This window comes from Delphinus delphis, chromosome 17, assembly GCF_949987515.2.
Source record: "Delphinus delphis chromosome 17, mDelDel1.2, whole genome shotgun sequence".
NCBI lineage: Eukaryota > Metazoa > Chordata > Mammalia > Artiodactyla > Delphinidae > Delphinus > Delphinus delphis.
This window is the reverse complement of record NC_082699.1, coordinates 12,931,338-12,945,618: the sequence shown is the minus strand read 5'-3', so window position 1 is coordinate 12,945,618 and position 14,281 is coordinate 12,931,338. Positions and strand designations below refer to the sequence as shown.

The 14,281-nt window shown below is 41.3% G+C and overlaps 1 pseudogene; it reads left to right on the top strand.

Annotated features, from left to right (window-relative positions):
- Nucleotides 1-5,865: 5,865 nt before the first annotated feature.
- Nucleotides 5,866-6,479, top strand: LOC132440195 (macrophage immunometabolism regulator-like; annotated as a pseudogene).
- Nucleotides 6,480-14,281: the final 7,802 nt, after the last annotated feature.

The following is a 14,281-nucleotide window of genomic DNA, read 5'->3' as shown; positions in this document are numbered from 1 at the left end:
AACTCAAGATGTTATAGCGTATAAACTCTGGAGTACTATTCACCTTATAATTTATGAGTTCACCTAAGAGGATAGCTTCCCACAAAACACTGAAACAGTGTTCTAAGTTTTAAACTGACCCAAGAGTAAATGCTTCTCCAGTTGGCAAGAATTGAAAGGTAACAGGAACACTCAGCCCCTCCATGAAAATGAGCCAGCAATTCAGTGTACATGCTCTGGAGGAAATAATTTGAAACAACCAAATGACTGGTGTTAGGTTCAGTTACTGAATTTCTATTACAGCTATACTTCTGGCAGAAGTACAGATCCCTGCTATCCTAGGTAGAATTCTTCAGTAATTTAAAGATGTATTCAATATTGTAAGGGAGGCTATCTGATATCTGCTCAGCAGAAATTGTGTTGCTGGCTGTATTCAGATTCAACTGTCTATCTAAAGTAATATTGGTCTGAAATCTTGTGTAAGGTTTTCATTTGGTAGAGCAGCAGACACGAATAGACACTTTAATGGCTTTGTGCCAGGGTCAACAGAATTTCATAAAAGAATGAATATTTGAAGTAAGTGTCACTGCACCTGGCACCAACTATCATGGGAGATACATGAGGATCCCAAAGAGGTAGCACTGAGCTAACCAGGAATGTCCAAGAATCAATCAATTTTTTGTGACAATAATAGTAACTCTGAATTACTGTTAATTAAAGAAATAATTCTGTACTGGGAACTTGAAATCAAATTAATTTTTTTTAGACTCATGAATACTAGCCTTTAGTTTTCCTTTAAAATGCTTGGGGGTCTGTTCCTTTTATCATCTTTAGCTAAGCTGCTTTTACATAGACGACTTTGAGCCACAGTCAACATTTCAACCACAGATCGTATAGCAATCTGCATATTTTATTAACCAATTAAGTATTCCAAGTATTTTTTAAGTATCACTACTAAAAGTGTTTCTCTTATGCCTAGATCCATTCCCCTTCTTTTAAGGGCAAAAGAGAACTCTAGATTTGCCTGTCTTAATCTCATTTCTCTGCCTCCCTCCAGGGTGATTTCTTCCTTGGTAGACCAGTTCTTGTGTTCTTAAGCTTTTGCGATGGGGAATTGGGAAGAAAGGACAGGAAAGCAGAAGTGGAGCAGAAGCCTCCTTAGACAAATGGGGACTTTCCCAGGGACTTTGAAGGCAGGAGGTACAGGGCAGCTGTACTTTGTAGGATGATAGATAGAAGAGTAAAGAAGGAATTTTAAGAATCATTGCTGAAGATTATATATGGCTTTTGGGGTATTCAAAAAGACTTCGAGGGCTTCCCTGGTGGCGCAGTGGTTGGGAGCCCGCCTGCCAATGCAGGGGACACGGGTTCGTGCCCCGGTCCGGGAAGATCTCACATGCCGCGGAGCGGCTAGGCCCGTGAGCCATGGCTGCTGAGGCTGCGCGTCCGGAGCCTGTGCTCTGCAACAGGAGAGGCCACAACAGTGAGAGGCCCGCATACCGCAAAAAAAAAAAAAAAAAAAAAAAAAAGATTTTGAAATTACTGGGCCATATTCATTTGAATATATGAATATACATTATTTGAGAATGAACCATTTGGATCCTAGTTTTATAAACATTAAACTGTACCGGCTGTTTATTATAATTTTTGTGTGGCTAGCACCTTAGAATGCCCTTGCCATGTCCAGGGAATATGAAGTCTTAAGAATCCTGTCTTCCCAAGATGGAGCCCAGAAATAAGCCCGATATCATTTACAGAATACAAGCATGTGACTTAGGCTGCCCTAATAATAATTCAGTTACATAAAATAAGCTCTCGAGATCTGTTTACCACATCATGGCTACAGTTAACAATACTGGATTATACACTTAAAAATGTGTTCAGGGTAGATCTCATATGTTCATAATATTTTTTTAAAAATCCATATAGGAAATTTTTTTTAAAATAAAAAGCAGAAGTGAGCAACTTGTGGAAGGAGGTACCACACAGAATCCATACGGTGGCAAAAATAGCAGCCAACCAGATGAAACTAAGATACACTCACCCCTATGTTCATAGCAGCACTATTCACAAGAGCCAAGACACGGAAACAACCTAAGTGTCCATCGACAGAGGAATGGATAAAGAAGATGTGGTACATATATATGCAATGGAATATTACTCAGCTATAAAAAAGAATGAGATAATGCCATTTGCAGCAACATGGATGGACCTAGAGATTGTCATACCAAGTGAAGTTAAGTCAGACAAAGATGAATATCATATGATATCACTTATACGTGGAATCTAAAATGTAACACAAATGAACTTATCTATGAATCAGAAACAGACTCACAGACATAGAAAACAGACTTGTGGTTGCCATGGGGGAGGGAGGGTGGGGGAGGGATGGATTGGGAGTTTGGGCTTAGCAGGTGCAAACTATTATATATACAATGGATAAAAAAACAAGGTCCTACTTACAGCCCAGGGAACTATATTCAATATCCTGTAATAAACCATAATGGAAAAGAATAAGAAAAAGAGCATGCATATATATATATATATATAGGGACTTCCCTGGTGGCACAGTGGTTAAGAATCCGCCTGCCAATGCAGGGGACATGAGTTTGAGCCCCGGTCTCAGAAGATCCACGTGCCGCGGAGCCACTAAGCCCATGGGCCACAACTACTGAGCCTGCTCTCCAGAGCCCACATGCCACAACTACTGAAGCCTGCTCACCTAGAGCCCGTACTCCACAACAAAGAGAAGCCACTGCAACGAAGAGTAGCCCCTGCTCGCCGCAACTAAAGAAGGCGCACACACAGCCACAAAGACCCAATGCCACCAAAATAAATAAAGAAACTTATTTTTAAAAAGTTTAGGTGGAAAATATGTGGGATTATTAAATTAAAATTTTAAAAAAGAACATGTATATATAACTGAATCACTCTGCTGTACAGCAGAAATTAACACATTGTAAGTCAATTATACTTCAATAAATTAAAAAAAAAAAGGAGCCAAACTCATGCTGCAGAAACAGCAGTGAGGGGCAGGGGTAACAGCAGTGAAGGCTGTGGTTAAGCTCTGCAGGCCTGTTCTGCAGCCTGTAGTTGGACGTCATCCCCCCAGCCTCTTAGCTTCGAGCTGGTTCTCCCATAAATATTTACATAATAAACTCCTTTCTTATTTAATCAGCCAGCACCAATTTCTGATGCCACACAAAATGTTTTGTGAAAACTCTTTTTGGGGTTACCTATGAGAAGAATGGCTCCGTTTTCCGAAGTTACTCTGCTTTTATATTTAGCCCAGGCATTATTTGCCACATAATGTTACTTGCAGATTTTGATCAGCGGCTTTTAGTTCAAAGTTAGACTGTGTTTCCAAAATATTAATGAAAATGCCACGAGTAAACCATGGAATAAGTTGTCTTCAAAATTCCAAATGTAATGGCTCTCGTAAAGAGAGGGCCCAATGAGACAAGATGTTTGGCTTTATATTTAGAAAAGAGTAAAGATTCTGATTAGCAGTCCAGGGTCTCTAAGTCATACTCCAGAGGAGTCCTCCTTTAATTTTTACCTGTACGATAGGGATAACAAGACCGGTATCACAGGTATATTGTGAAGGACCTGAGCCGCACATCATTCATACCAAGAAACAATCTCTAAATTTTACAAATATGTAAGAATATAAGCTAGGAGATGCAGGCAAATTTTTACTAGGCCAAGGGGCAAAGGAGAGGGGAGGGGTGGTGGATACTAATCTAATCAAAGCTTGCAGAGATCTTCTTTGATTATGGGTAAATGATCATTAGGATTCCACCGTGATCTACTTTTATCACAATCAAGATACTGGACACCTTGTTTAACGAAAGGAAATTCTTTTTTTCTATAGCACACTGTTGACAAAATAAGTCAACTTAGAAGAAAAATATTCCAGTAACTATCTCATCTAAAAGGAGGAGGAAATTATTTAAGTATAGGCTTTGATGGGAAGAAATCTCCCTATTTGGTACTCCTGGGGTAATAAAGATTTTATTCTTGAAAGCCTAAACTAACAAGACTAAAATAGTTACTGGATACATTTACCATTCTGCATATACGACAAATAAGCAATGTGCCAGAGCAAAACCAATTCCATGTCCAAAGGAATTGGTGTGTTTAACCCAAAGGTTTATTGAGCAACTACTCTGTGCCTCCTGACAAGGTGATTCACAAGCAAAATCATAAAGAAGGTACAAAGTTGTCATCAATGCCTTCTCTTGGCAACTTCTCTGTCTCCTCTGGATACCCAGCTCCCTCTGCTGCCTCCCACTGCTCAGGAAATCCCACTATCACCATCACTATCCCCAGCTGAAGCACCCATCTCTGGCCTGCCTTTCCAGTTAGGTCTCAACCTCTAGATTTCTCTCCACTCCTTTTCCTAACAAGACTGACCTCTCTGGTGTGTTCTGGAAGGAAGTGCTCTTATCTGTCTTTTGGAGGGTTATTAGCTCCAGCTACCATGACAAAATACCACAGACTGGGGCGTCCCTGGTGGCACAGTGGTTGAGAGCCCGCCTGCCGATGTAAGGGACACGGGTTCGTGCCCCGGTCCGGGAAGATCCCACATGCCATGGAGCAGCTGGGCCCATAAGCCATGGCCACTGAGCCTGCATGTCTGGAGCCTGTGCTCCGCAACGGGAGAGGCCACAACAGTGAGAGGCCCGCGTACCGCAAAAAAAAAAAAAAACAAACACAAAAACAAAACCACAGACTGGGTGACTTAAAATTCATTTTCTCACAGATCTGGAAGCTGGAAGCCCAAGATCAAGGTTCCTGGCTTGCAAACAGCTACCTTGCCTTTCTTTGGTGCATGGTATGGGGTGGGGGAGAGAGACAGAGAGAGCAAGCTCTCTGGTGTCACTTTTCATAAGGACACAAATCCTATTGGATCAGGGCCACACTCTTGTGAACTTATTTAACCTTAATTGCTTCCTCAGGGGCTCCATCTCCAAATACCTCCACCGTGGGGGGTTGGGCTTCAACATGAATTTGTAGGGAGTGGAGACATACAAATATTCAGTCCATAACAGACAGGAAACGGTTAACTCAAACACAACACATGATGAAAGGATTTCAACCCTCTGCACAGAATGCACCTTCTGGCAGGGAATAATTGCTTAATAACCATGGGAAAGAATTTCTAACAATTCAGGAGGGTAAGTACAGCCTGCACTTACCACATGCTTCCTGTGTCTACCCGACTCCACTGGGTGCAAAGCACACTCTCATCCGGTTTGCAGTTGTTTTACTGTTCCTGCTTCTTCAGCGTGGGTCATGAATATGCAGTAAACCCCTCCACTGGTGGCAGGGCATGTGGTCACACACTGCATCCACAGACCTTCAGGCCACGGGCCATTTCTGGTCCTGAACCATGCCAGGGTTTCAAGTCCGCAAATAAAAAGGAGGACACCCTCTCCCCTGGTCTGGAAGTACACCATACAGCCATGCCTGGATTGTATTCCAAATTTTCTGAATCATTTATGCTTATGCATACACAGCAAGACACACAAACTTCCATATTCTTGACCTCTAAGTTTTTCCTTCTATATTTACCTGCCTTTGGGGGAATTAAATCACATTATATTACCGTGTAGTAGATACAGATGGTATTTAGAAATCTTAAAGGTGGGAGAGGGTGCCCGGCTGGCGGCCTCAGCCCAGATCTCTCGGCGCTGCAACCCTGCGCCTCTCCCGCCCTTGTCTCAGTCTCTGCGGCCCCAAGCACGGCGGAGGCAGCAGAGCTGTGGGCCACTGTATCTGGAGCAGAAAAATTATTATGCCTGTGTTCCCTTGGGACTCATTAGAAATTGGACAGTGACATCTTCTGGGATTTAGGCTGCTATGTGCAGACTGGTGCCTAAAATGGAAGTAGATATTAATGGAGAGTCCAGAAGTCCCCGACCAGCCTGCCCTTGCCCGTGGCTGAGGTGAGCTCCCGGGAAAGGCAGAGGCGGAGAAGCCCCGCTGTTCCAGCTCTCAGTGCTCGCCGATGCGCCGGACTGTGTCAGGCTACCAGATTCTCCACGTGGACTCTATCTGGCTGACTCCACGACTGGTGAGGAACTCCCGAAGTTAGCCCAGAAGTGCACCGGAGGTAAAGAGAGTAAGGGAGAAGCCGTGCCTTCCTTGCGCTCGGAACAGCTGGATGCAGGACTTGCGTATTCCTCTCATTTGTATAAAACCAGAAGTACTACCTGCAGTAGGAGATTCCAGCTGTCAATGGCAGGAGGCGAAGGCGGATGCCCAGCCCAGGAGACAAGTGCACTAAATCTTTACCTTATGAACCTTAAAAAGGCCCTCCATGGGCCTCTGCCTCTTTGTCTTCTTAAAGGTAAGAGAGCTCACTCCAAATCTCTGGACTATCTCAATCTAGATAAAATGAACATCAAGGAGCCACTGACACAGAAGCGCTACAGTACCAGCTTCAACACTTAACCCTCAGAGCGGACCATGTGTTTGCTAGGAATAATACGTGAGTGACTTGCAGAGAGTGTAAACCAGTTTAGGTCAGACTACGCTTGGCTTGAAAATTCCACTGTTGTACTCTGTACAGGACTGTTTACATTATAGATGGTTAAATCAACTAAGTGTTCCTGGAACATAAAAATTGGATCAAATTTTGAATACAGGAATGAAATCACAGGTACTTGAGGCAAAATCATTCTAGAGCACGCAACTGCAAGGAAAACAGAATGTTGACCATTCGTTTGCATAGCTTTTTAGCTAGGAAAAAAAGGCTTTGGTACAGTAATATCATCTTTAAAACTCTACTACTCAAATTGGGAATCTTATCTGCTTGGTTGTTTCTGACTTGGTATGATTCATTAGAAATTTATATCTTAAGTACTCAAGTACTTCTTTAATCTCTGTATTTTACTATAAAATATATGTAGTGATTTGTTTTATGAAATTTAGAACTTGAACATTGCTAAATCGGACTTTTTATTTTTAAATGTTGAGTTTAAATATTTTATAACTGGTTTTGCACTGAAAAAATTAACCTTTCAAACTGACAAGAGAACAATCTTTCTTCACTTGCCTCAGTAATATTATTGAGCAATGAATTTTTTGTTTCTGCATGAAAAGTTATTGATCTCTGTAAATTATTTCTTTATAGCACTATTAAAGTGTGTCTTCATAAAATTAAATTGGGGATACAAAATATTTATTTTACAACGGGTGGGGGGAAACTTTACCGGAAAATTTCCAACATGAAGATTTCATAAGTTGAAAAAGTTTCCTTAGTGCTTATTTTCTAATTTAAAATTCATCTGGAACTTTAAAATGGAAAGGATTCTTTAAATTGTGGATTATAGGCATAATACTGTTTGCATCTGAATGTTCTGTAAGTGAATGGAACTCTAATACAGGAATTCATGATTTCTACTCTCAAATGCTTAAACTAAGTATGAAGTGATACCATTCAGCATGGCATCGGGTCGTTTCAGTTTTACTTCTGTGCAGCACGGGCACTCACTGAAATTCCAGTTTCTAGGATTAGTGCAGGAGCCTAAAGTGCCTCTACAGTTTTAATGAGTTAATCCTGGATTACTTAACAATTTATGTCAATTGCACTGGTTTAATTTGTTGCTAAAGGAATAATGCCCTGGCCTTAGTAACAACTGCAGTTCAACTCTTCCTGAATATATTTTGGAAAAAAAAAGTATGTAATTTACCTTTTGTAAAAGTTTCTATTTTTTTTCTTTTTTGACTCTTGAAGGTGCAATTTATTACTGAATTGGCATTTCTGGCAGCATAGACCTCCTTTTCTTCTCTTATAAATTTATTTATTTTTGGCTGCGTTGGGTCTTAGTTGCTGCGCGTGGGCTTTCTCCAGTTGCCGCGAGCAAGGGCTCCTCTTCGTTGCGGTGTGCAGGCTTCTCTTGTTGCGGAGTACTGGCTCTAGGCACGCAAGTTTTAGTAGTTGTGGCACACTGGCTCAGTATTTGTGGCTCATGGGCTCTAGAGTGCAGGCTCAGCAGTTGTGGTGCACCGGCTTAGCTGCTCCGCGGCCTGTGGTATCTTCCCGGACCAGGGCTCGAACCCGTGTCCCCTGCATTGGCAGAGGGGTTCTTAACCACTGTGCCACCAGGAAAGCCCAGCATAGACTTCCTTGTTTTAAATTTTATTTTGGGGGCTGTGAATTTCTAAGGTTGCTAAGATTTCTTAGCAATCTTGCTTATAAAATAAGAACACCTTTTAATTAAATGAGTGGGTCATTCCTGGTGCAGTTGTGACTTTTCTTTGGCAAGAATGAATGTCAAATTCTAGAGCAGAATAACTATTAGAAAACCCTAGGAACTCTTAATTAACGTTTATTATACTTTCGCTGAGGCAAATCATGTGAAAGAGCCTTGGGGAAGTTGGCCCATATCTTACTGAGTTGATCAGATTTCTTGGTGGGCTGGAAATTTTCAGCTGTTGTACATTTTAAAGTAAATTGCACCATTGTAACATTGTATTGACGAATGATCACTAAGATTAACTATATCTATACAGTCATTAGTTTGACAAGAAATAGAATCCTGTCAGATGCCAAAGGGCTGGGATTTTTACATTTAATGATTAAGCACCATTATTTATTGACGATTTTCCCTGTGGAACTGTATTATTTCTAACTATGAAATAAAAAGGTGATGTAAACACACACACACACACACAAAGAAATCTTAAAGGTTGCTTTGCTTGTACCTCAGAAACACAAAAGGAACCAAGATGATTAACATTACTTTTTTTTTTCTGTCCTATTCTCACATAGGAATCTGAGCAAGTGCTATCTCAGCAGTTACCTAACCATAACAACTATTCTTAAACATGAAAAAAAAAAAGTCCTCCAGAAATTTTATTTACCACATATCTATGCACTTACAAAGAATCTCAACAATGAATTTTGTGATAATACTTGAAAAGTGGTTTTAGTTTTATAAAGTACATTATACTTTCTAGTAATTTGGCAATATCTCTGGGAATTTAGATACTAATATCAGAATGTTACCTACACAAGAAGCCTAGTTCAATAATTACTTGCTGATTAATTGCATTACAATTATTTCTAAAAGTGAGACAGAATATTCAAGTGATTTGAGTATGGTTTCTTGTCCAATTAATGGGCAAAGCTGAGAAATAAGGTAAGTCCTCAGGTTTTTTTTTTTTTTTTTTAAACTTACAGGGGACTTCCCTGGTGGTGCAGTGGTTGAGAGTCCTCCTGCCGATGCCGGGGACACGGGTTCATGCCCCGGTCCGGGAAGATCCCACATGACACGGAGCGGCTGGGCCCGTGAGCCATGGCCACTGAGCCTGCGCGTCCGGAGCCTGTGCTCCGCAACGGGAGAGGCCACAACAGTGAGAGGCCCGCGTACCGCAAAAAAAAAAAAAAAAATTAAAAAAATAAAATAAAATAAAAAACTTACAGAAATTTCTAAACACACAAAGGTACTATAACATAATAAACTTCATGCTCCCATCACCCAGTTTCAACAATTATCACCATTTTATTTTGCCAAACATTTCGTCTTTCCTTCTCTTTTTTTCTTGTTGCAGTATTTTAAAGCAAATCCTAGATGTATTTCACCCATAAATATTTCGGTATATATCTCTAATACATATTTTTATATTTATGTTTATCTTTGTATTTTACATGTATTTGTAGTAGATCAACAGTTTCCAAAAAAGTGGCCAAAGGACTTAGACACCTAACAAAATATGCTAGTACCCTACTTCCATTTTTTTCCTCTATGTATTTCTCCCCCTCAAAAGAGGAAATCCAAATCAATTTTAATAGGTCAATAAACAGAAAAGTAAAAAAACAAAACCCAGTAATCTTGATGGCAGAAATTTTAAATGTCAGCTTTAAGGTTACTTTAAAACATTTTCAATATGTTCCATTTCCATGAAAAGTACAAGCAAATTCCACTATTTTCCTCCAAGAAATCAGGTCCCTGGAAAAAGTCATAGTATGGAAATTCCATTCTGGGTACTCCAAAACTCCTGAGGTTGTATAAAGGCTGTGTATATATAATTGGCTATGGAAATTGTGGTGGCATGTAATAAAATATAAATTATTCCTGGGTGTCTCACCTTGTTAAATATTTATTTGGTATATAATTTAACAAAGGTTCTCTGATATTACTATTTTATGGGTTTATCAAATTTTTAATTTATTCTAATTCTAATATGGAATTTTAATATCACACTCATTAAAAGGCAATCCATTCACTACAGAGGCAAATAACTGACCTGTAGACTAGCCATAAAGCCTGGCAATAGAGGCAACCATATATAATAAATGGTTTACTGATATTACACGACAATACATTATGTTTGATTGTTGTCCCTCATTAATGATGCATAGTTTAGTGTGCTGGGCAGAATGGCAACGGACGGATACATTAACACTGCATTTCTAGCAATCCTTGTACATACATCTGTAATGCATTGCCTCCAATCATTAGTCTCAAATGATAACTGGAATCAACAGAATCAGCAACGCCTGGGAATGTTAAAAATGCAAATTTTCGGAACCTCACCCCAGGCCTACTGAATCAGAAACTTGGGCTCAATTGCCTGTTTTAACGAGCTCTGCAGGTGATTTTGATGCAAGCTAAGGTTTGAGAACCACAGGCTCAAATTATTTGTGCCTGATTTTTACTGAACAAAAAAACAAACCAAAACCCCTGCCCTTTCAGCATACCCCAAGCATAGTGTTGCCAGATTTAGTAAATAAAAATATAAGACACCCGTTAAATTTAAGTTTCAGATAAAAAAGTAAATTTTTAGTATAATCATGTCCTTGCAGTTATGTCCCATGTATATATCCCACTTATGCAAGGGATATATAAGTATCTGCATGCATACTTATACTAAAAAATTATTTGTTGCTTATCTGATATTCAAATTGAACTTTTCATCCTGTGTCCTGAGCTTTTCTGGCATCCATACCCAAGGGTGTTCTGATCTAGCCAGCGTTCGGCATACTCCACAGGGCTATGTCATCCAATCCAGTTTTAGAAATTATCACCCCTACCAGCCTCTCACCACTCTGGGGTCACGTTCTGGTTGCTCTCCAAGTGACCTTCCCTCACCTGTCAAGAGCATGCACACTGATTGGTGTATGTTTAACATGGTCAAACAGGACAGAGTCACCTATATTTATACTTGTAGGTGGAGATATTGGGTGTCAGCTGAAGACAAAAGCTAAAGAAATGTGTACCAAATTTCACCTAGCTAATTTAACTTATGAAAACAATTTTTTGTAGTTGTTCAAAGAGCTTTACATTTCATGCAAGATTCTGGATTTCAATAAGAAATAATTAACTGTGGATAAAAATGTTTTTATATTTCTTAGCAGAGCTGCAGGCTGATGGTGGGTCCTTGCCTACAACTGTCCCTATCGAAGTCAGACAACTAAAACCAAATAACTCTGAAATATAAATCCTTCCTGAATTCGTTTTACAGTCTTTTTTTTTCGTTTTTCAACTGTTACCCTGTTTTCTTTTTAAATTTACATGAAATGCGTAAATTTTAAATACACGGTTCAATACGTCTAGACAAACATGTACCCCTGCCCCGTTGAGAGAAAACATTTACTTCACTCTAGAAAAAATCCTCAAGCCCCACCCCCCAGCTCCAGAGGAAACCACTCTTCTGATTTTTATCACCATACATTAGTTGTGTGTGTTCCCGAACTTTCATGTGATTGGAATTGCTTTCACTTTCACGTATTCAAAACATTTGGCTGTATGGCAGGGAATTTATAATGTATTTTTATTTCTTTCTTGCCTCTGAAATGACCTGTAAAGCTCTAAGGTTAGGACCTCATGCCCCCATCCTCAAGAGGCAGGAAGGGGGCTGGACGTTTTTCTGGTCTGAGGGGAATGACTAGAGGAAGGAACGGAAAAAGGTCAGCGTTCCCCCATGGCGTCCTGAGATGGATCCCCAGTGCAAGAAGCACTTGGGTCAGGGGACCGTGAGGAGCATCAAGAGAACACCTAGGAGCTGTGCCTGATGGAGAACACCTCCAGCACCCCAGTGGGCTCTGCAAGGCAGCCACGCCATTGCGTTTACGGCAATGCCTATCACTAAGCCTCTAGTCCTATAGTGGCTGCCTGTGTGCTCCAAGATATCTGTAATGAAGACGAGTCTCTAGCATCCTAGGACTCTTCTGGTGAGAAAGAGCTCCTGTATCTGTACGTTGGGGGCAAAGCAGACAATAATGGTACACCCTAAATTAAGGACAGAGGAATGTAGATACCCCTGCTCCAGCTAATTTAAGTTAAACATACAATTTTAGTGCTTTTCAAAGTACCCACTGGAGTAGTACCTATTATTTTAAAAGTCTACTACTCAGAGCGTAAAATTTTAAATGCTAGCAGTATGTAATCTAATATTATCCTCTAGGGAAAACATATTTGTACAATGTTCACTTTTGCTCACATTCCTGGAGGATCCAGGGACAAAAAATATATGTAAATCCAAAGACTTGTTACTGGTATGGTTAATTTATACAGTACATACAAATGTTATATTTGAGACAAATTTAGAAAAATACATACAAAGAATAAAATGCACTTTACATGAACACCCCCCCCCCCACCCCAGTACATTGATGCTCATCACAAATCCTCACTCCCCCGACTTGTTCTCAGACTTACGGAATCTCCCAAAGGCAAACTTACCTGCAGATCCTTCCATGAAGCCGCCGAAGTTATTCTTAGTCACCAGACGTGTGGCCCATCCCTATCAGGTCCCAAGGACCCTCACCTACCCCGTGTCTGAGGAAGCCTCGCAGTTTTATCACACACGACACAAAGCCTTCCTGTCTCTTTGCTGTCGGAGGCTGCGTCCTCCTGGAGCTGGTTCCGGCAGAGTTTGAGGAGCAAGATGCTTATTAAGGATCAACACGTGTGAAAGGAAGGGGGCGGAAGCAGAATTAGAGGATGCAGGTGAAGAGTAAGGCAGACCCAGAAAATATGGCTGCGAGCTCTGGGGTAGGAAAGCCTTGCGCCCTGCCCCCTGCCCCGCCCCATCTCTAGATCCTTCTCTCTCCCATCACCGGATGCATGCAGCTCCAGGAAGGGTGGGACCTGGGGCCAATCAGCCCAGGAGAGTAAGCACACCTGAGGAGCTGACAGATGTAGAATTTGCTGACCACTGCATGAGCCCCAGCTGGACACTAAATCCTTCCTTGAAGGGCGATACAAGTACCTGGCCCTACTATTCTCCTCCAACTCTCGGCAAGAGCTGTATGGATTTCTCTCGATCCCCCAAATCACTACGCTTTCCCTTACCTTGGAGTGTGTCCATTGCCTGGAACATTTCCCCACGGTCTCCCTGGCTGATTCCTGCTCATTCCTCAGATCGCATTCTTAGGAAGGACTTCCCTCCCCCACTCCTTTGTAACATTCATCTCGCTTATAATTTGCTTAATGCCTTTGTTCCCCGCATACACACCCTCCATTAGAGCAGGGAGGATGTGGGGCTGGTTTGCGCTGTGTCCTCCGTGTTGAGCGATGGTGCCAAGCACAGAGGAAATGTTCAGTGTATATTTGATGAATGCATTACTTAACTAGATATACCTAGTGTTCGGCTTGGGTTCCCCCAGAAGCTGATCCTAAAACAAGGATTCGAGGGCAAACCCTTTCTTTGAGACATGAGTCCCGGAAACACTGGTGGGAAAGTAGGGGACTGAGATCAGAAAGGAAAAGCTGCTAATTAATTACCCATCACCACCGTGGGCAACGAGCTTCATCCTGATGGGGAAACCTGAGAACCATCGCTGGACATGTTCCTTGAAGTTACCCATCCAGAAATGAGTGACATAATCACTGTATGATTCCATTTGTCTGAAATGTCCAAAATAGACCAATTCAAAGAGACAGAAAGTAGATTAGTGGTTGCCGGGGGGGGGGGGGGGGGGGGGGAGGGTTGGGATTAACTGCTAACAGGTTGGGGTTTCTTTGGGAAAAGGATAGAAATGTTCTGGAATTAGATAGTGGTGATGAAATCTGTGAATATATGAAAAATCACTGAATTTTATGCTTTAATGTGAATTTTATGTTATGTGAATTACATCTCAATAAAACAGATTGATAAACAAATGAGGGAGCTGGGATATTTATCCATTAGCTTCAGTCCTTAGAGCTGCTGGGGGATGGAGTGTTTATTTCCAAAGCATTTCCAGCCTGTTCAAGTACAGGCTCCTCCTCCCTGGAGGTCCAGTAGTTAAGACTCAGCGCTTCCACTGCAGGGGGCGTGGGTTCAATCCCTGTTGGGGAACCAA